At 34.7% G+C, this 24,412-nt stretch overlaps 1 protein-coding gene across 9 annotated transcripts in view; it reads left to right on the top strand.

Annotated features, from left to right (window-relative positions):
• Window positions 1-24,412, top strand: part of LOC105831628 (activated Cdc42 kinase-like) — a 255,483-nt gene that overhangs the window by 97,074 nt on the left and 133,997 nt on the right. The window lies entirely within an intron of this gene.

Consider the following 24,412-nt stretch of genomic DNA (forward strand, 5'->3'; position numbering starts at 1 on the left):
GCATTTTTTTCATATCATTACTTTTGTAGAGAAAATATATTTTTTGTTCTTTTAAGGTAAATGTCCCTGTTCCCGACCATGTTCTCTCTACCGACCATTTTGACGCGAAATGTTGTTTACGAGCCTGCTTATTTATAAGCTCGTTTATTAGTGAAGTGGAAAAATTCCAGAATTCATGTAGTACAAGAGGATTGTAACGTGTAGAGTAAGTACGATAATTAAATATACTTTTTTTCGCATTTCTTTCCACACCATCCACGCGTATTCTTAAGAGTGAGGTTAAGAATTGTCAGTCGTCTAACTAGTCCGTATTTTGTTCAAAATTCTTTTGTAAAGAATATTTTTTTCATTACGCATTACTTTTTTAATAAGTAATGCGATTTTTTTTATTACGCATTACTTTTTTAATAATTAATGAGTAAAAAAATAATTATTTATTTAAAAAATAATAAGTAATGCATTATTTTTTAATTTGCATTTTCATTACCTTGATTTTTTGTTTATTATTGATTTATGTTCGTTTTTATGTTTATTTTTTGTTTAAAACCTCTGCCTTGCATGCTCTAAAAAAAAGGTGGTCGGTCATGGGGACATGCTTGGTCGGTATTAGATACAGCTGGTCGGTAGAGAGGGAACGCATTAGTGCCGCTTTATTCCTCTCTATTTAGAAAAATACTTGACGGAATGGATTGAGTCTACGATTTTTGGAAAGTGCATGGATGAAGCTATCCATCAGTATAGAACTCTTTATCCAATTTATTTTCGTCACGCTTGACAACGCCATTCTTTTCGGCCTTATAGGTGTCGGGAATAGGCATTTACCTTACAAGAATACATTTTTGAGAACGTTTTGTATAAAAATACATTTTTGAGGGGGTTTTTTGCGCGGGTATATTTAGCGCTTTTTTTTTATCTTTAAAAAAAAAATTTTTTGTGGAGATTTCACATTTTGTAGTGACAAGTATCTCATTTCATTATTTTGTAGTGACAAGTATCTCATTTCTTGTTGCAATATATTCTTAAGACAATTTTAAATTTTATGAGTATTTCGGCAAAATTTGCTATAACATCTGACAGCAAGTTGCGATCAACTTAAAATTTTATATACAAGCTTTCTAATGAGGTAGAAGAAAAATTTAATACGAGTAGCCGCGACACAATTGCAAATATTAAGTTAAGTAAACAATTAAAATTGAAAAATTATGAGTATTTCGGCAAAAGTTGCTGTAGCATCTGACAGCAAGTTGCGATTGACTTAAAATTTCATATACAAGCTTTCTAATGAAACTGCTTTAATTGTTTATTTAACTTAATATTTGCAATTGTGTCGCGGCTGCTCGTATTAAATTTTTCTTCTACTATCATTAGAAAGCTTGTATATAAAAATTTAAGTCGATCGGAACTTGCTGTCAGATGTTACAGCGAATTTTGCCGATATTATTGACAATTAAAAAATAAAACAATATAATAATTATGGTTTGTAAATAATTGTATAAATTAAAATATTATATTTTAGTTAAATATACAAGGTCATTCAGAACAACTTTAGGTCCGTAAAATGACGTATTTCTGACACAATTTTAAGACGATTTTTTCTTTACCAAAATTTGATTGGAAGCGTAGTTTTTGAGTTATAAGCGAAAATAGTTAGCAAATCACACGTCGAGTACAGAAGGCAGGCAAAAACGGCGTGCCACGAGCGTAACACGGGCGCGGCTGACTATCCGCGTCAGCTGACGGGTGATAACCACGGCGTAAGTCGCTAACTATTTTATTTTATAACACAAAATTATGCTTTAAATAAAATTTTGGTAAAGAAGAGATTGTTTTGGAATTATGTTAGGAATACGTGTTTTTTAAAATCACTGTAATGACCAAAAGTTGTTCCGGATCGCCGGCCGTCGGACGCTGCAACCAGCTGATTGCTACACGCGATATGTGTGTATGCCGTGTTTGTGTAAAAGAGAGAAGGGGGGCAGACGTTCATACACACGCACGCATACACATACTTTCTCTCTCTTTCTGTCTTTCTCTCTTTTACACAAACATGGCCGCGCCCGTGTTACGCTCGTGGCGCGCCGCTTCTGCCTGCCTTCTATACTCGACGCGTAATTTGATAACTATTTTGGTTTATAATTCAAAAACTACGCTTTCAATTAAATTTTGGTAAAAGAAAAATCGTCTTAGAATTGTGTTAGGAATACGTCATTTTACGGACCTAAAGTTGTTCTGTGAATGACCCTGTATAAATATATATATACTTATACAATATATATATATATATATATATATACATATATATATATATATATATATATATATATATATATATACATATACGGAAATCAGTTCTTAATAGCCATTATTCTATTCTTGTAAATTTGTAAGAGCCTTTTTATTATACAAGAGATACAGGCTCCCGAAATTCAAAATTAATACTACAGATACAGGCAAATAAAAGCTAAACGCCGGTTGTCAAGATAACAAATAAATACAATATCTTACACGTTTGTCGAGTATTTTTATCAATTGACTATATTATTGTAAGATATTGTATTAATTTATCATCGTCCTTGACGTCCGGCGTTTGGCTCTTAGCTGTTGTCAGCTCGTATTTGTCTGTATCTGTAGTATTAATTTTATTAATATTACGGAATTACAAATTTTATCAAATACGTACTCGAACTGTAACACAACTGAGAATGTGTTGATAAATTTATTAATCTTGGTACTTGCAATCACTTATTATAACTTACTATTACTGTACGTGTGTACCAGTGTGTACATACTGTTCTGTAATTAGCTGTGATCTGCTGTGATTTACTGTATGACGTCATGTTGAATTTTAGGTACGTTTATATTTTCTCACGTCATACTTCTAGATGGCGTTACTAATGGTGGGTCACAAGACAATGGGAGTTTGACGACTTTGGTATTGATTAGACATTGAAATTTAATATGGCGAACTCAAGATTAGCGTTTTTATGCCAAAAGATTTAAATGTTTTCTTGAAAAATTAATAGAAATGAGTATTATTTTGTAAAATATGAGAATATTTTCGGTTCACAATCTTTAATTAATAAAAAATTTGTATAAATGTAAAGGGTGTCCCAGAATAACTGCATGTGTACCAGAATATTCTTGGTGCCAAATGAAGCAACTTTTGTCTACCAAAATTCAATCCGAATGATAGTTTTTAAGTGAGAGCTGTTTCAAAATATCCAGTTAGCACATCAGTTTGGCCGCCAGCCAGGAGTGATACGCGGCGCACGCCTGATGTTAAATATTACGCGAATTATCGGTTAATTTTTTTTATTTCACTAAAGATTTTGTTATGCAACAGTAAGTTTTAAAATAAATCATTATTTTTAATAAAACTATTATGTTACGAAAGACTTTCTTATCAATGTTACTGAAAGAAAAGTATGTAGTACGTTGTTTTATTTTTTAATAGTATAAAAAATGTTCCATTTAATATAAAAGTTTAAAAATTGTATTAATTAAGAAATAATTTTGTATTCACTTCAGCATTACAGTGCTAAGAAGGGGACTTGATTTACAATTTTTTTCTCACATACCCCTTCATCCATTTATTTAACTATCCATCTATCCTAACTGATATGTCGCATGGCTTTATTCATATTGTGCGGAGGAGTATCAATTTCTCCGGTAGCGAGATGTGCGAATTAAGTAATTCGAAGTTCGAAGGACCAGAGGGAGGGTATCGAGGTCTTTTTCAATGCGAAAAAGCGATGCGAAATAAACGAAAGGCGACTCTCCTTCCGGCACGTGTCTTGGCTTCTTGTGGCGATGTTCTCGATGTGGAAATGAGGCAGGCAGCAAGCAACCATGTAAAGCAAGGCAGGTAGTAATCAAGTGTGTAAAGCAAGACAGGCAAGCAATGAAGCGGGTAAAGTAAGGCAGTCAGTACGGGATTCGTGTACTTAATTATATTGCTTGCGATGTATTCTCGAGGACGATCCGGCGATGAGTGCTTGTGCCGAGCCGGCCCTGCAACGTGTTGCGATGTTTTCTGCTTTCAGCAATTGCTACCATCGGTGGATGAGCGACGGCAGCACTGATCAGTGAGTCGCATGATATATTAATATCAGCTTTGATCGCAATCCATCGACGTTTCGCGCGAGGCGCAATTAATAGATAATAAACTAAACTACATCAATTTAATACTACGCGATATTATAATTTCCAAAATACAAATAGATTTAACCAAGCAATGATTATCGATATAGCAAACAAAATAATGATAGAGAAAGAGAACGAGAATTAAGCTAATAATTATATACAATATGTACGAAGGCGATACGCTGAACATATTATATAACATATTAAATCTTATTGTTCCGCTATAATCCTACATTATTTCTATCGTAAGAATTCTACTTATAATAATAAACTTTATTAAACTCTTCAGCATCTTATGGCCAAGAAGAGAGAGAGAGAGAGAGAGAGAGAGAGAGAGAGAGAGAGAGAGAGAGTATTCTATATAAAATATAATATAATTCTATCTAAACATTTTTCTTGCACTATCTTTCTATCGCTACTTAGTTTACAATCTTCTTTCTTTCAACCTATAACTGTACACCTTTGTAACTTTTCTCTCTTACTTTATTTACTAATCTTTCTACAAAAACCTTTCTTTTTTTTCTTTTCTTCTCTCTTCCCCTAAACATTTCTTTCGCCTTTTTCTACTAAAAATTATTTCTATAAATTCTTAGTTCTAAATTCCGTACCTTGTTAATTGCCTTTTTTTCTTTTCTTAGCATGTTTATTATAACATAACATATCCTATTGTACTAATCACAAAAGTTCTACCTATATTACACTCTAATCAAATCTCATCGTTCTTCTTTTATCTATTATTCCATCTTTTCTCTGTTTACAATTTCTTACTATTTATACTATATTCGTCTAACCTTTCTATCTAAGCTTTTTTATCTACGTTCTATTATCTTTACACCTCCTCTTGTGACCTTATCTTCTCTTAACCCTTTGAGTCACAGCGGCACTCTGGAGTCTTACTTTTTTCAAATTATTTTTTTAATTATTTAGGGCACTAAAGCCTGAATTTTTTTTCTGTTTTTTGGATTTTGATCTCATCAATATTTTTGTTAACACTAAAGTGCATGTTATTTTCATGAATTATTTATAAAATTGTTTATATTGTTAATTAACAGCAATTTTTTTACAGTAAAAATTTATGTCAGAACGAACATTACGTAATATTGATGTGAGAATTGTAATCTAGGGATTTGCTGATTATGAATCCGATATCAGAATTTTAAAATAAAAAATCGCGGACCGAAAATATTTTAATTTATTTAGATAAAATTTATAATAAAAAGGTTTTGGGGTTGCTGATTACAAATCTGACATCAGAATTTTAAAATTAAAAATGGCGGATCTAACATGGCGGATTAACAATTTTTTAAATTTTGTATATTTAATAATATTTTTAATTTGGGGATGTATGGGGTAATAACTACAAACCTTACATCAGTGTTCAATTTATTAATTTATACTATTATAAAGGACGGTGTTAAAAAGGGTTTTAAAAAAGGTCAATTTTTGCCCACATGCAACCTATATGAACTTTATTTTTTCATTCTATGAGTCACATGTGTTGTAAAAACAATAGTTATAAATGTTTATTATAGTTGGAACATTTTAGAATTCAGATTTAGAGCAACAAAGTGGTTTGTATTGAAATAAACATAGTGTGTTGCGTGAAGATCAACGACACCGCGGTTTGTCACATCTGCATTACTTAACGACTCAAAACTGCCTCTTTATGTATATACAAGTATCTAGGTATCATCTAGGTGTTATCTAGATATTGTTTTGGAAATTCTTAAAAACTAATATACAATGATCTTGAAAAAATTAAAAAAAAAAACATTTAACGTGCTATATTAGGTCTGCCATTTTGAGTTTTGAATATTTTTAATCAGATTCGTAATCAGGAACCCAAAGAATCTTTATACATCAAATTTTAACAAAAGCAATAAATTTGGAAATTTTATGATTTTCCATGTTGCTCTCGTGTCCTTGTACCTTCTTTTAATCTTTCATTCGTCTGGTTTCACACTTCTTAATTCTTCTAATATACAACTTAAAATTTTTTGTCTTTTTACATTTTTGTGAGCTGCTTTCCAATCCATCCGTAAAGAGGGAAAAACCTTTTACTTTTCTCTCCTTCTCTGCACAGTATGGATCAAAATAAATAATGACTATTGTTTCTCTACTTTGATATTTTCTCTTGTCTCTTTTCTCTTCTACAATTCTGTTTTATCCAATAGTTTTACCAAGCTGATTTTCCTTCTTTCTTACCTATAATGTTTCTTATTCGCTTTTCTTCTCCTTTTTTCCTAATTATATATTTCACAATTCCATTGCCTTTTCAGATTTCAAAATCTATTTCTTTTCCTTTCTTTATTATCTTTATCTTGCTTTTGGTCCAGAAAGTTTTTTAGTTTACTCTTCTTCTTTAATTGATTCTCTCTTGTGACTTTTTTTTCGCCTCTTTAAAATCCTTTATATTTTCCTCTTTTCTTTTGCACAACTTCTATTTTACCAGATCTTGTAATCTGTTTCTTTTCTTTCCTGTACGTTTATCTTTATTCTTGCTTTCTGGATCGTCTTCTATAATTTTTTCCAGAATTCTATTGCGTCGTTACCTAGAGTTTCTATTCATTTGCCTTTTCCGCTTTTCCTCGTGTATACGCTCTGCTTCGTCGTTCTCTTCTATTCTTGATCCCTTTTCTGCAATCCTTTCCTTCTTCTCTTCTGTCTGCTTTTTAATTTCATCGTCTAGAGGCTGCGATCTGAGTCCACTCTTTTCTTTAATCTTATACAAACAATTTTATTTACTATTACATATCTTACATATTCTATAATATATTACCTCTTTTTCTTATTTACGTATATTCTTGTCCTTTCTTTTTTATCTAATTATCTCTCTAAATTTTATGAACATAACTTACTTCTTGCTTACTTCTATATTCTCTAGCCTTATCCTATTTTTCTTTTCAGTTTTCCTTAACTTACCTTTTTACCTTACTTCTCAATAAACATCGATATCTTGTAGAAATTGAAAAGACATTGCGACGTTACTTTTTTCGCGTCTACAACTTCGTCGTGCTCGTTACTTCCTTACTATAAGTTGGGCGCCAGGCGCGGAATCCGCGCCGCACAAAAATCGCAAAACTCTCGGTACTTCGCACGACGGCCGAATGCCGGCTAGCCCGCCTCCACAAAATGGCAGAGGGGCGAGGTTCTTTCTCGGTACGCGGAATAGGAGAGGAGAGGTCTCGCGTGAATAACTAGATCGAATTAATAAGAATAATAATTGTATATTAAGAATAGAGATATCGACAATTCCAGAGCACAAATATATGGTCGTTCGACATTACATTACACGACTGTCGCATACTCGACGTGAGATTGACACGTCTCTAATACTGCTCTCGATTAGTAATAGGCTAGTATAGCTAATAGGCTATACGCAAAGATTTTACAATACAACACGATGATTACAGCACGCGGGCTTTACAGCGGACGGAATAGGCTTCGACTAAATGCGCGTATTCTTCGTAGGTATTTTCTCCTACGGAGGCTCGTCTCGGTAACGCGTACATAGCTCGCACTCTCGGTATGCGGCAAGTGAATCCCGGTGATTTCAATTTACGCACTATCCCGTCGCGAGACTTTACACAAATACAGAGATTGACTGTCGGCTCGACATACTCCCCGAGGGAGGAGACAATAGGTGCAATAAGTAATCTATACGAGGCGGAGATCGACACGGCCCTGCTACGCGGTGACTCGACTCTCGGTATCCCGAATATAATTATCTCACCCACCGAACGCTCGGTAGGGTACTTCGTCTTACGAAATGCCGGGCCGGCCGTCTCCGCCCTTACCGCGTGGTCGAAGTGGTGGCCTTACAGGTGTAGACGTCGTCGAGGACCGTGGAACCGCTCAGTAGCTTGTCTCGCCGAACAGTGACGAACCATGAGCGGTCGGGGGCGCCGCGGACGCCGGCAGCGGCCCGCGCATCGATCGCGCTTCGATTCGCGCACACTGATCGCTAGTCGATGGGGGGTCCTACGCCAGTCCTGCAGGATCTCAGCGTCCGAGAGCGCCTCTGGTCGCGACGACGCGCCATTTGAAAGATGCGGATTGTATGCCTCGATGTCCTTTCTTGCCGTATCGGCGGCTGCTGGGCCGGCTCGGGGTTGATCAGGCCCCGTCCGGCTGATTCCTTGAGGTCTTGGCGACCGCTTCGGCTGGGGGTCTCCTCCACCCTGGTCGTCGGGTGTAATGGCGCATGCTCTTTCCCCGGCGTTGTCCCCGGCTGCACCGGACTGTTGCTTCTTCCTCTACAATAAGACACAGCGGCAGTGTTTGTCTTTCGACTTTCCTACGTACCTCGGTACTGTACGCGAATACTTGCCCTTAATCGCTGTCCTCCGGCTGTCCGGGGTCCCGCCGCTCGATGGTCTATGCTTCTTATTAACCTTCTCTCGACGGCTGCTCCATTAATCACAAATGATCATCTTGGCACACCACTTCTCCCGCGGATCGCGACTTCCGCTTGGCAGATACCTACGTGTCTTAGCAACTAAGAAAAATTATTATTCGGAAAAGGAGAGGCCGCTTTTCCCCTCGGGGTAACGAGCGGCCTCAAATGACCTTTCCCGGTCGGGCCATTTGGCCCTTGTGACTGACGAAAAACGTCACGTCACAATATATTCAAGATGTCTTCAAGACATTTCCAAAAGATATCTAAAAGATATCTAAGAAGATTTTATTGAAGATATCTTCATAGAATTTCTAAAAGATACCCAAAAGACATCTAAAAGACATCTTAAAGTTTTCTTATTAAAAGTTTTCGAATTAGACATGTCAAAGATATCTAAATGAAAGATCTATACAAGATATCTTAACCTTTTCCTGGCCAGAAGCCTAACACTAGGCTTATAATTAAATTTCCTGAAACTATATATTCATTTAGCTAAAATTACTGATTTTATCATAATATATGTATATGCATTTATTTTGAAATAAATTGATATGTTACTTTAATGACACTTTATATATTGTCTCATACTTCACAAAGTGCGCCATAATTATATTTATATATATATATTTTTTAACACATTTTTATTGCAAATGACGCTAAACAATCATTTTAACAATAAATAATTGTAACCACCGTTTTTCGCGCGGAGTTAGCTTGTCGGGAATGGGTCTAGGGCGAAAAAGGTTTAGAGACAGCAAAACGCCAAAATTTCGGTTAACGACAAAGATTATATTTACTATTTAATGTTACATGTGTGTCGCGCTATTTACAACGATATTAATAGTACAGAGTAACTTGGTTCCGCGCTATGTACGATATTTACATGCACCGGTGGCGTAACGCGTGTTGGTCGGCCGATCAGCTCAGCTGTTCGACTTGGCGAGGCCCGCGGTGCACGCGGTGAGACGGGCAGTGTACGTCTCGATGCTCGGAGTTTCGGAGACCGGCGAGCGCGCGCGGCGCTGGTGTCTTGCGTTCCCAGTGGTTTTGCCGAAATTCTCCGAGATTTCGCGAAGCGGTGGTCGGTTTTCTGGCGTCGGCCCCAAGAAAGCTCGGGAGGAGAACACTCTCTGTCGGTTGGAGTTTAGGCTGGAATTTCGGTTAGCGGCCGAGAGTTCTTGGCGAAGGCAGAGAAATTTCTACCCTCGGCTTGCTAGCCGATGGAAGAAGGAAGATTGAGCTAAGCCGAGAATTCTTAGCGATAACGGAGAATACTTCACCGTGGGTCGTTGCTCGTGTGTTTTGGCTTCTCGGCGGAATCGGTTCGGACGGAATACGAGAAGTGATTCTGCTGCTGCCGGTGCTGACTTATATACCGTTCTCGGCAGCAGCTCGGGAACTCTCGTCGGTCCTTGATCCCCTCTTGATTCAGCCCTCGGATCAGGATGCTGGCTTGGGAGAGGAATATGTGTGCCGTCGAGACACGCGTTATCTCGACGGCGTGGAAGACCTTATGACGGGCGCGTTGCCTGTTGTTCGGCTCGGTGGCTGGTCGGCCGGGCCGCGCGGTCGCTGTCAGCCGCTAGGAACGTAGTTTGTTACATAATAATATAAAGTTCAAGTACAACAAAAAAATAATCACTTTTTTTGAACTGAAAGTCTAATCATATTAGGCGCTAGAATGATGTCATTTTCTTCGTAGTTCATCTCACTGACAAGGATAAAAATGTTTTAGTATTAAAATTTAAAATATTTTGAATATTTTGAATATTTTGGATATTTTGAAAAACATCTTTTATTTAAAAATTATCATTCGGATTAAGTTTTGGTAAAGACGAAAGTTGTTTTGTTTGGCACCAAGAATTTTCTGGTTTACTTCACATGCGGTTATTCTGGGACATTCTGAAGGAGAAATACGAGCATTATTCATTTATTAATAAGAACATAGCCGGGATTAAGGTGAACGTAAAAGTCTACTATGCTTTTTGAATATCTTCCATCACAGCCGAGATATTAGTTTTTCAAATTGTACAAATGGGAGCGCGTCGAGGGAAGCGCCGAGACGTTCGAACTATAGCACGGCTTACTATGTCAAGTATAGGCTTCCTGGAGGGGGGGGAGCTGCGCGGCGAAACCATAGAGATATAAGAATAGAGCGCGTGAATTGTATACTAGCATATAAGTCGCTGCGATAGAGAGATAGAAAGAGAAAGCTAGAATAAAGGCCTTCTCTTTGTCTAACTTCAAAACAGTACAGTAGCACATGCAGATTGTACAAGGATGGAAGAGCCTTTATACTCGGCTCTCTCTTTTTATCCCTCTATCGCTTTTTCAGCTCTTTTACGTACTGTATTCTTATATCTCTATGAGCGAAACACGAGCAACACCTTTCCCTCTCCGCCCGAGCTGGCAGTCAATGCTTAACAGTGGGTTGTGCTATAGTTCGAGCGGCTCGGCGCTACCTTCGACGCGCTCTCATTTGTACAATTTGAAAAATTAATATTTCAGCTATCATGGGAGATATTCAAAAAGTATAATGGACTTTTACATTTACCTCGATCCTATCTATCTTTCTATTAAAAAATGGACATTGCTCGCATTTCTCCGTATATATTTAGGCTGTTAGCCAAAATATATACGGTCGGCACCGTAATATTTAAAGATGATTGGTTTTATTTTATTAGTAATCGATGTAAATATTTTTTACAGAAGAAGAAAGATTTTGTAAAGAAATTTTTTTTACAAATCGCATAAATGTATCCGGTTGAAGTTATATTGACACCGGTCTGTAATCTTTAATCTATAGTATAATTTGTATAAATACCGTTTTTTATATCAAAAAATCAAATGCATAACACTTATTAGAGAAAATCGAGTAATTATGATATTTTTGAAGTTAGATTACTGAAGATATACATCTTCAGTATTGTAAAATTTATTATATTTTGAAATATTATACAGAAAAGAACTAAAATATTTTTATATTCTAGTAAATAATATTTATTCTTATTGATTAAAAAAAAATCTATTTTTTGACTTAAAAACGCCATCTTGATTTCGCCACATTGAATTTCAATGTCTAACGGATATTGTGTTTTAGTATATTTATCTATGTTACCTGATCCAGAGTTTTAACTTGTTTGAAAAGCAACTTTATAAAAAAGAGATTTAAAAAGAATAATTTTTTCAAAATTTTTCTCTGAAAATAATTATCAAAAAATATTGTTTTGTTAATTGAAAAAAACTGACATTAGATTAAAAAAAAACAGACCTGAAAACTGTAGGATACCAATTTTTATTTTAAAATGTCTCGACATTTTCAATAAAAATTATTTATCCGAAAATTTAAGAAAAATTGTGGCCTTCCCAGCGAAAATAAAAAGCTATTTGTGGTTACTGACGTTTACTGTTTATACAAATGGATGATTTGCTTTAAAAAATACTATTTTAGGGATATTTTTAATTGGTCTTTTGATTTTCAGCGTTAATTTTTACATACGATTCTCAGAAAAGTAAATACAGTTACTAAAAGAGAAATATTTTAAAGATAAGATAATTATTTTCCATATTATTTATCTTAGAGCTTTATTTATTCGCAATTGTCTTCTAATGTTTTTTAGAATAAATAGGGTTAAATGTGTTTTCTTCATATAATACTCTATAAAGGTTAAAAATTAGAGTTGAAAATACATTGGCGCAAAAAAAACGAAACAAAAATTTTGACCAATTTTTAGGTAATCTTCAAAGTGATGCAACTTTGCGAAAAATTATCCAAATTACATGTACTTTTTTTTAAATTAAAGGGCAAAGACTCTACTTTGAGAATCTCTAGGCAAAAGTTCGATTTGTTAAGTGTGAACTTTTTGTATTGCATAAAAACTAAACATATTGCACATTGATTTTATTCGTGTTTAACTCAATTATACCGTCGTCATCAAAGTGACCCGATGTGCACCATTTGGAGAATGACGGTCGGATTTTGTACATCATGCGACTCTGAAATTCATCAGTGGAAATTTGTACTTACTGATCTGAATATAACGGATAGCTGACGTACTAATTTCACTGAAGTCAACAGAAGATCACATTCATCTATACCTATAAACCCACATACACGTAAACATACATATACACATACTCATACATAAAAAATAAAAGTTCAAATTTTATTTTAAAAAATTAGGGCCACATGATGTACAAAATCCGACCGTCATTCTCCACGTGTTGCACATCGGTCACTTTGATGACGGCGGTATGATTGAGTTAAACACGAATAAAATTAATGTGCAATATTATATTGATACTCAAAATTCATGATATTCAAAAAATACCGTTTTTTATTCGCTAAAATGCCCTAAAATGCAGTGCAAATTTCAAACTCGTGTGCAATCAACAAAAAACATCGTATCGACATGTATTTTTTTTTTAATTGCTTACAAAAGAATGAACTTTAAGAATCTAGATTAATATTAGCCAGATTTTAGCAAGAAACTTGTGAAAAATGATAACAAACTTTTACTTTTTTCAATTAAAAAAAACACGTTTGGTTTTCATGCGATACAAAAGGTTCGCACTTAACAAATCAAACTTTCGCCTAGAGATTCTTAAAGTAGAGTTTTTGCCTTTTGATTTAAAAAAAGTACATGTAATTTGGATGATTTTTCGCAAAGTTGCATCACTTTGAAGATTGTCTAAAAATTGATCTAAATTTTTGTTTTGTTTTTTTTTGCGCCAGTGTAGTTAAAAATTTTTTTTTGTATTTTTGCATTTGGGATTAAAATAGGATTTTAAGGATTTTTGATTTTGTTTTCTTCATATATAAGATTATTTTTGAAATTTTACTTTTTTCTAAGGTTTGGAAACAAGGGATGAGAGTTACTTTTTCAGATTAGTGAAAACCAATGAGTTTTTTTCTCATCGATTTTCACGAATTTGAGAAATTTACCCTTTGTGAGATGAAACATTGTGTTTTCTTCATATCATATAATTCTATAAAGATTGAAAATAAGTATTGAGGGTGCTTTTTTTACATTTTGAAATAGGATTTTAAGTAGATTTTGAGATTGTTTTCTTTATATCTGAGATAATTTTTAAAGTTTTTTTACTAAGGGTTGAAAATAAGAGATGGAAATGAATTTTTCACATTAATGTATGTATGTAACTCGTTTATTTTGTCTGTTTTTCAGCCATTGAAAGGGAGGTTACATAGCATGATTATATGATTACATAATTACATAAAATGCTTATCAACTATTTACGTTTTTCTCGTCTCTGATACATTCTTTTATTTTGTATCTATCTACTTCTAATAACATCTTTCTAATACAAAAGTTTCTTTTAGAAAGAGTTTTTTTCTCAATTTTTTACATTTTTAGTTTTTACATAGTTCTTACCTAAGATTCTTATTGCGCTTTTCTTGCTTCTGATACATTTTGCATTTATATATACCTCTAGTGATATTTTCCTAATAGACAGGTTTTTTTCTCTTTGCAATTCTGTATATTCTCCTGATAAGTTTTAGTAGAAAGAGTTGCTCTTTATAATTCTGTCTAAAGTTTAAATTACATCTGTTTCATTATTTTCTCTATCATTTCTGCTACATATAGTTTCCTACAGCTTTTCAAAATTGTCTATTTTTGCCTGAAGTCTAATTAATTTCCATTTTCTAACTCTGTCCCTGGTTGCCTTTCCTCGCAGGTCATCTCATCCTGTGGATGTCCCGCGAACTCTGGCATCCTTGGTTAGCTTGGCAGGTTAAATAAAACCCGCGGAGCTTTGTCTTTTCCGATTCTTATTTTCCTTGAGCCCGATTCCACTCTCATTTTTGGTTCTTCTTTTCTTTCCGCTCTCGCCAGCTCCAGTATGTTATTCTGAATGTCTTTTTTCTGTTAAATGTTTATCTATAATTAAATTTTTTTTTATTAATTTTTAATTAATAGTATTTTTAATTAATATTAACTTTTTCTTTTTCCAGCTTTTTGATATTACTATTTTTATACTTCCCTTTTTTCTTTTCTTTATCCAGCGTTTATCCGTTCTCAGTACTCCTATCCCCAGCTCTCTTTTTATTAATTTCTTGTCTGTTTTATTTATATAATATTATCTTTGTTTTCGATATTTTGCTTCCTTTTTAACTATGTACTGCCTTTTCTTTTATTTTTTTTTTCTTTTTTTTCTCTTTAAGCATTCCATTTTTTTTTAGTTGGATTTTTCCCTTTTTTTTTTTTATTTTCTTAACTATTTGGTTCTTTTTTCTAGTTCTTCCTTCTTCTTATTTTATTTTTTTTTGAGCTTTTTTAATTTTTTTCGTATTTTTTTTGCCATTGTATGCATTTTTTTCTTAAATTTTAGGACTGTTTTAGTTAGCTTATCCATTTTTTTAAATTCTTTTTGATGGCTATTTATTTTTGAGCGTTAATTGATGAACTTTCTACTTTTTTTTATTTGTTGAATTATTCTAAAAATTTTTTTTCCGCTGCTGCTATGCTTCGAATGCATCACTTCTGTTGCGCATACATACAGCCCTGCCGACTGTTTTGTTATTTCAGCTGTTTTTGACAGGTGGTATGCATGGCTAATTAATTTTACTTGCCTCAGATCGATGTCGTCTGTCTCGTCTGTCGTTCGCGCTCATTGTCAGCCACGCCAGCAAGAGTATTTAACCTCTACTGGTAGTCATTTTTTCTCACCTATTCTGCTCAGCTTCCGACAGATTTGCTTGCCTTTACTTTCCCTGCTTCTTATCTCTCGCCTCTTTAGGCGGCACTGTTTCAGACTTTATTCTCTGCTATCTTTTTGGCTAAATTACCAGAAATCTCATGAGCTACGTCACCTTGTTGCTATGCTTATGGTTATGTGACTCCCTCCCTTATTTGTCAGCTTAGTGAAAATCGTCTAGTCTTTCGAAAAACGTTGATTTCTGCTAATCTGAGAAATTTATTCTCACCTCTTATTTTCAACCCTTAGAAAAGGATGGACATAAAAAAATCTGAGAAGAAAATCACAGAAATTACTCAGAATCGTATTTTAATTTGAAATAAGGAGGCGAGAAGTTGTTTAGGACAGAAGGCGAAAGGTTTAGGTTTAGGTCGGAGGACGAGAAGGAAGGTTGGCGGGGGAGTGGGGTCTCCCCGCAATTAAAAAAAGAACTTGTAATTTTAAATAAATCAATTGTTTTATTAATGTATAACAAAATTTACCTTTGTAGCTAACAAGTAACACTACCCAAGTGCAACACGCCGATTTTCTTGAAACTTTATACACACTTAATACATCAAAGAATATCACATACGTGGTTTTTTATTTTGGCTAACAAGGCGTTTTAAGGTTAGAAAACGCATTCGAAAGTTTAACTCTTCATAGCACAATGATAACTGTGGCGACACAAGATCCGAAGCGCCTGAAAGCACGCCACACGCAGGACCTTATATCTAAAGTAAGATTCCGCGCGCTTCACGATAGTTCCACCAGAGGACTCAGATTTTCAGGAGTAAAGTGACCACAAAAGAGAATATAAGGCCAGCTGCCAGGGAAGTGGTTCACTTGGACACAGTACAATTGGACACAGTGCAAATGGACACGTTGCAAATGGACACAAAATAATGTACACGGTTAAAATGGACACAGGAATTTTGGACACAGTAACTTTGGACACACGGGACATGAATTTTGGACACGTTACAAATGTACACCGTGCATCTTTAAACCGTTCAGTTGTACACTGTGCATCTCTACACCGTTCAGTTGTACACCGTGCATCGATACAACGCGCATTTCTACACCGCGCATTTCTACACTGTGCATTTCTACACCGCGCATCTTTACATCGTGCATTTCTACACCGCGCATCTTTACATCGTGCATTTCTACATTGCGCATTTTTACACCGAGCATCTCTACACCGTTCAGTTGTATACCGTGCATTTTTACACCGTGCACTTCTACAATGTGCATCTCTACACCCCTCATTTTTACATTGTGTATTTTTACACTACGCATTTCGACACTGAGCATCTCTACACCGTTTATGGGTTAGCGACTTGGACGGGGTGGGTGCGCGTGCGCGCGCGCGCGCGTGCGTGCGTGTGTGTGTGTGCGCGGGCGCGCGTCCGTGAAGCATTTTCTGCACCATATGGGTTTGCGACTATTCACGCAAAACAAGATGCTTGTAGAAATACGTATATAGACACGCGGTGTAGAAATGCTTGGTATAGACACGGTGTACAACTGAACGGTATAGAAATGCACAATGTAGAAATGGAATGAGTCCCAGATACGCACAGTAACAAACGGACACCACCAATCAAATTCTATAAATTTATCCTAACCCTAATCAACCCAGCAATCTGATTAGTGGTGTCCGTTTGTTACTGTGCGCATCTGGGACGCTCCCTAGAAATGCACGATGTACAACTAAACTTATAGAAATGCACGGTGTAGAAATGCGCGGTGTAGAGATGCACGGTGTACAACTGAACGGTGCGCATTTGTAACGTGTCAAAAATTTATGTCCTGTGTGTCCAAAAGTTACTGTGTCCAAAATTCCTGTGTCTAAATGAACCGTGTACATTATTTTGTGTCCATTTACACTGTGTCCAAGTGAAGGCCATTCAGCTGCCAGACCGTATTGACATTCCCCAGGTAGCAAGGTGACGTCTAATTGACGGCATTTTTTGGTCATTTTATGACGAACCAGACGTCATAATGTCGAGTTAAAATGACGTCTAAATGTCGTAAAACTGACGTACATTTGTTTCATCTTAACGACGTCATATATTTACGTCAAAAATACGTCATTATTTTCATATTATTGACGTCATTTTCAAGAAGCTAGTATCGTACATTTGACGGTATTTTATTGTTATTTTTATGAAAAAACAGATTTTTAGGTTACATTTAATAAAGACGACATTTTAACGTCATTTTTATGACTATCTCAGGTAGTAAAAGCCGTTATTTTGAGGTTTTAGAAAATATTTCGGGTACATGTCCTATATATGCAGTACTTGCATTATGAAAATATCGAAATAACATAATTATAATGTAAAAAAAAATCTACGTTGTTTCTCAACAAGCATCACGACCCACCACACCATAGTCACGTTTGGAATTGCCTAACTTCCGCGGTCACCCATCCAACTCTGAACCGCCGACGTTGCTTGACTTCGAAGATCGTACGTTACTTAGCCCTTTGTGATGATCCATGAACACTTGATGATCATAAATACATATTTGTTATAGATCAGTTCAATCAGATACGAGAAACATGAAACTTGTAGTTAACTAATATTTTTATAAATAAATATAAATTTACAGTTTTTTTCCTGATTTTTACATATGCAAAATAACATGTGGAATAACTTATAGAAATATGTTTTTGCTCTGTTCTTTTGATAAAGCTAAATTATACCTCAGACAAAACGCAATATTTATAAAATATTTATAAAATATTTATAATATTTATTTAAATATTTTATAAATATTTATCTAAATATTTTATAAATATTTATCTAAATATTTTATAAATATTTATCTAAATATTTTATAAATATTTTTGTGGTCTTAGATTTGACAAATCATAAAGATTTATCATAAGTATTATAAAAATATTTATGAAATATTTATAAATATTTACAAAATATTCCTTATACAAATCTTTATCTTTTATTTATCATAAATATTATATAAAATATTTAATTTATATTTTAATATGTTGAATAAAGATTTTTTTTTTGTATATATAAAATATGTGTAAAATATTTATATAATATTTTGAAAAAATAAATATTAATAAATATTAATAAATATTTATCATAAATATTATGTGCTGCCTGGGATGATTCTAAAATATTGATAGTATTAATTATATAAAATATTATATTAATTTTAATTATATTATATTAATTGTTGTTTATTAACCAATCTTTAAATAATGATAGTTATAGGTAGCAAGGTGTCGTCCACTAGACCTCAATAATTTGTCATTTGAGGTCAAATCGTCAATTATTACAAAGAATTATAGTTAACGTCAGTAATTAGTCACTAATAAAATCTTATTAATACGTCGTAAAATGATCAATTAACTGACGTTATTAATTAGTCAAGAATATGACGTCGGAAATACGTTGTAGGATGGATAAATGACTGACGTAATTAATAGGTCAAAAAATGACGTTACTATTACGTCTTAATTTGGTAACATGACGTCTGCGACCTTAAATGACAAATTATTGACGTCGTATTAACGTCACCTTGCTACCTGGGTCCTATGCTCTGCATTGGCGTCTTTTTCGGGCAAAAGGCGAAAGCTTCTCCGCAAGATTACAGGTGGCCGTCAATATCGGTGCACGCTGGTGCTATATGCCAAAGAGTGGAGGCTAATAATTATTAGAATTAGAAGCATTTTTTAATTTTTAATAACAAGGAGTAAACTTCACTCATTCTTTGTCACTGACTTTCTCTTGTACCTCCGCGCTTATTGACTTATTACAATAATGAATTAAGGCGAAACTATTTACCACATCAAAAAATAGTATTAGATATTTCTTCTTAGATTTTCATTCTCTATTGCATGGTGCTAAGCAAATCCGACGCTTTTTGTAACACCCTATATATACGCATTTATGTTTCATATCGTGCAATACGTCGGGTATTATGTAATTAAGATTAATTGGTTTTATGTTCTAATATAAAATTATACGCAGAAGAGGCAATTATTAAGTGTGACGCGACTAAAGAAATAACGCAACACTATTTTTAGCGCGGCGCCTATAGCACGAGATTATCATCTCGTCTTGCCAATAATTGGGAATAGTGGAACCTATATGTTATTATATATAAAGGGATTCGGCTTTTAATGCTTTTTAATTTTTGTCCTTACAAAATTTTTTAAATGTTGCAAAAAAGGGAGTGGGAGTGATGGTAAATTAAATATTTGAAATTTTTGAAAAATATGAATACACCATTGTAAAGAGTATAAAATGCCATAAAATTTTTGTATAGAACATTTTTTCATAAACTTTCTATTTTCAAAGATATTTGCCAAAACGAAAAAATGCGTTATTTTTGAAGGGTGGTTTCAACTCCTAAACGTCGAGATACGCCGCTAAAAAAAATATGGGTTTAATATTTTTTTATGTTCTACAACATCCAAAGCGCATTAAAATCGGTGAGGTACACTTCCGTCAGTTCCTTTGTAAGTTTCGCAAACAGGAATCGCGCGCTCCGGACATTATTACTTCCAGTGTAGACCAGAATTACAACCAAGGCACGTACAGAGTGATCAAGACACAACCACCTATACGGTGGAAACCCCGCCACTAACTCGCGGGACAAACGGTTTTTTTCAGGGCTACTTAAAAGAAACCAAAAATAAAGTAACACTCTGTATATTGTATATAAAATAAAGGAAGTCTACAACGTATAAGGATCTGTCTCTTTCTTCAATGAATCAACCTGTGTACCTCCAGCGATACCACTGCGATTTATAATACGCCACAATAACTAACGCTATTCATAAGCGTCGTTTTCTTACAGTTTTTACAACATTATAATTTGATGTTTTTGAGATTGCTAATTACGATTTTGACATTAGTTTTACGAGATTCAGAATGACATTTGAAATGTCACGAAATCACAGAAGTTTCAAAAATTGTATTCAAATTCAGTTTCGAAGAAGTTTTTTAGACCTATCCCAGATGCACAAAAATATCTTTAAGACATTTAAAAGACATAGAGTTTATGCCGGATATCCTGAGGATATGTTTTTTAGATCCTCGGATATTCTGCAGACATTCTGAGAACTAGTAGATGAGAGTCGTGTATGGCCGTCTAGTAATCCAAGGAATATTATTTGGATCATCCTAAAGATGTTTGTAGGATATATTAAAGACATTTTTTGGACGTAATGCTAGGATTTTTCAGCAATTCAAAAAGAAAAGAATTTTAGCTGATACAATATATGGGTAAAAATTTTATGTATTTATCAGCTTTTTGATGTCTTGAAAATTTGCCTTTTGTAAGAAGGAACGCGTTCTCAGTATAATGTGTATGATGTCCTGAGGACTGTTTTAGGACATCTTATTTAGATATAGCATAAGACTATAAATATGATGATATTATCATGATTTTATTACTATTTATTTATCACTTTGATATCATTTTAACATCACTTCGATGTCACAATGATTTATTTCTCTATTTGAATAAGGTCAATATATTTGGCTCGTATAAACTTCCAAGAAACATCCTGAAGACATCCCTCGGAAAGTTGAATTGTAGTACTTACGTATATCAAATATCCTGTGGAAATCCAGTAGACATTTACAGGATATTTTTATTTAACCGTAATATTTGATATTTTTAAATTAATGAAATGCTTAATATGACTCAAAATAATCCTTTACGTGGATGAAAAATATTTTTGATAATATCCTATTAAGATTTTTGGATATCTTAAATATATTGAGGATAATTATAAGGATATTTTGTGCTATCTGGGATGATTACGATTTTAGCATTAGTTATACGAATCTAGAAGTGGCGGATGAAGAATGGTAAATTTAATATGGCACATTCAAAATGGCGGACCAAAATTCAAATTTTTTAACAAATAGGTCCCACAGACAGTTTTTGTGGTAGTTTTTGAGGTCATTGTTTACAATGTTAGTAGTAGTTTTACAAAATTTTAAATAACGGAAATAAAAAGTATATCACGAAATTTTAAGAAGTTTAATCTGGTGAAGACAGGATTATTAGATTTTTTAATGTTTCTAATTATACAAATTTGGATAAGTCCTTTCCTTTACTAGCTGAGTAAACTTGCACCTTGCCTTTAGTGGCTGGGTAAGACTTCTCCTTGCCTTCACTGGCTAGATAAACCTGCATCTTGCCTTCAATAGCTGGTCTAGACGGACTTTTGGGTTGATCAGACCCCTATTTAATTTTGGCTTTGTGCAAGCGCGCAAGCGGCGATTCGAACTTAATCGCGCTTGCGATTAGATTCACCGGAACGACTCAGCGCTGAGTCCGGAGTGCGTGGATCTCGTGAACCTGATGATCACGAGCGGATTTAGGCAGGTGATGAAATAAGCGATGGATATTTCAATGAAACGTCACTTTATTCCAATCATCGCACACAATGACGGGTTTCCGTCTATCCAGAGTGAGCGTTCCACTGGATTAAATAAATTTTCCAATCATCCCTCCTTTTCACTCAAATAATTAACTGATGTTCATGATTGTCGCCCGCAGTCACACACCGCGGATTCTTTATCGAATAGATAATTGAAATTAGATTATGCGAGAAACGCACTCAAAAACTGAAGGATACGCGCTTCCGCCTTGACTTGCAGGGCGCGGAGACGGCGATCTGTACACCACAGATATCAGGCCGACTGACTACCGCGACGCGGCATCCTGAACGCGAACGGGAGCATCATGCTCCTGCTCGGTCCAGGACACCCGGCGTACACGAGCGTCTCGGGGTGGATTTAGAAGGCGAGACCACGCGGACGCCACGAGCAAACGAGCCGCCCGTATCCTCGCTCGCGCGCGACACCCGAAAACACCGTGATTGAGTGTTCCCGCGCGAACAGGCTTGATTAATCATTATCTTAAAATTATTTTTATTTTTTCAAAATTTGAATTTTGGTTTGTTATTTTGGATGCGTTATATTGAATTTACCATTTTTTATCCGTCACGTCTAGATTGATATAACTAATGCCAAAACCGTAATTATGAGTCTAAAAAACTTCGAAACTGAATAAAATTTTTGAAACTTCTCGACTTCGGTTTATTATTTTAAATCTGTTATTTTGAATCTTGTAAAACTAATGCCAAAATCGTAATTAGCGATCTCAAAAACATTCAGACAATAAAATTAAATAAAGTAATGTTGTAAAAGCTGCAAGAGAACGATGCTCAGGAGTAGTTAGTTATTATTGTGCTAAGCGTCTCAGATGCGCACAGAGTAAAACGGACACCACCAATCAGATTACTGCAGTTAAAGTTAGGATAAATTTATAGAATTTGATTGGTTTTTTGCTCCGTTTTTTACTGTGTCCATCTAAGACTCACTTTTGTGCATTGTATGGGATGTTAAATTTTTGAATGCGTTTTCTAATCTTAAAACGCCTTGTTAGCAAAAAAAGACACGTGTCTAACATTTTTCGATGTACTGTGTGTACAAAGTTTCAAGAAGATCGGCGTGTTGGACTTGGGTAGTGTTACTTGTAAGTGTGTATGATTAGGTGCTTTGTCAAGAAATTTTTTAAATATTGTCTATTAGGAAAACATTTTCTTGTTGCTTTGAAATCCTTATGTTTGTATTTTGATAAATGCAACAATTTGTTATATTCATTAATGTTCATTATTTTGCACTGCTTGACTTTAATGCAGCTTTATGATGACGTGTGATTAGATTTGTTTGAAAGCAGTAAAGTGTTGAAAGTTACCATAGATGCCGATAAAATGTTGGTAACAATCGATAATTTTTGCAAGAGTTATCACCCAGCTAGCCAGGCCTGTTAAAATCACATATCGTGAAAGCTTTACAGCAAGGATTGTTTCAATTTTGACAACAATTTTATGACAAGTAATTGTCTGTTGCTTTGTTTTCTAAAAGTTTTGAGCAAATTTACGGTAAAAGCCATACGATGCTGCAAATAACAGAGAAAGACTTGTATATAAATATTACGTAGAGAAATTACAAGATTTGCTCCGACACGATAAAATGCAAAATTTAAGCAAATAACAGAGCAAACCTTGCTACATGACATGACAATAAATTTATGGCAAGAACAGGAAATCTTGTTAAGCACAGAATAACGGCAAATTAGTAGCAAGAGCAAAATAAAACTTGCCGAGCACACTTTTGCAACAAAATTGCGACAAGGTGTGTCCGTAAACAGCTTAGTTTTTGCTGGCAAGGCTTGTCGCAAATAGTATGACGTACATTTCATGCAAATAACAGGGTTGCATTATCGGGTTTTAAACTTTATTTCTGGGTGACTTTACTATCTATCTCGAGATGGCGAATTTCTCTGAAAAAGATTTACCTACTGGATTAATAAAAGGGACTCGTCGAGAACAGAGAACCAAGTACGATTGCACCATTCACATATGATATTGGATTAATCAGTCCAATATTTCATTGTTGTAGATCTTAATTTCGACAAGATTTGTCCTGTTCTTGGCACAAATTTGCTATCATATTGTGCATGGCAAGGTTTGCCTTGTTTTTGTCACAAATTTGCTATCATGCTACGTACAACAAGGTTTGCTCTATTCTTGCCACAAATTTGCTATTATATTATGTACAGCAAGGTTTGCCTTGTTCTTGCTGCAAATTTGTTGTTATGCTTTACTAGCAAGTTTTATCCTGTTATTTGCATAAAATATTCGTCATATTATTTGCAACAAGCCTTGCCAGCAAAAGCTAAGCTTATTGTGGACACACCTTGTCGTAATTTTGCTGCAAAGGTTTGCTCGAGTTTGCGACAAACTTCGCGCAGAGTTTGCGTCATTTTGCTAGCTGGGCATATACGTACCACGAGATGACTTGCCTGTGGTACGACGCGAGTGTCAGAATGAGGGCTTTCGCATGGCAATCGGATTTCCAGAAAACAGAATATTGGAAAGGTAATAAAGAGGGCATCAGCCAATCAGAATTTTTTTAGCGGTGATGACCTTTTTATTCAACTGCCATGGGGAGGAAGGTGTGACAATGTGCGGGATTGAGGGGAAATGATTGTCGCACGACTTTTCCGCACGGTTGAGAAATGAGTTATTTGTACAACTTTTTTGCAGGTATAGAGAGTCACGAAGAGCATAATTTTCGATGTACATATAACAAAAACACATTTAACATA

Source organism: Monomorium pharaonis, chromosome 9 (genome assembly GCF_013373865.1).
Source record: "Monomorium pharaonis isolate MP-MQ-018 chromosome 9, ASM1337386v2, whole genome shotgun sequence".
In the NCBI taxonomy this organism is placed as follows: domain Eukaryota; kingdom Metazoa; phylum Arthropoda; class Insecta; order Hymenoptera; family Formicidae; genus Monomorium; species Monomorium pharaonis.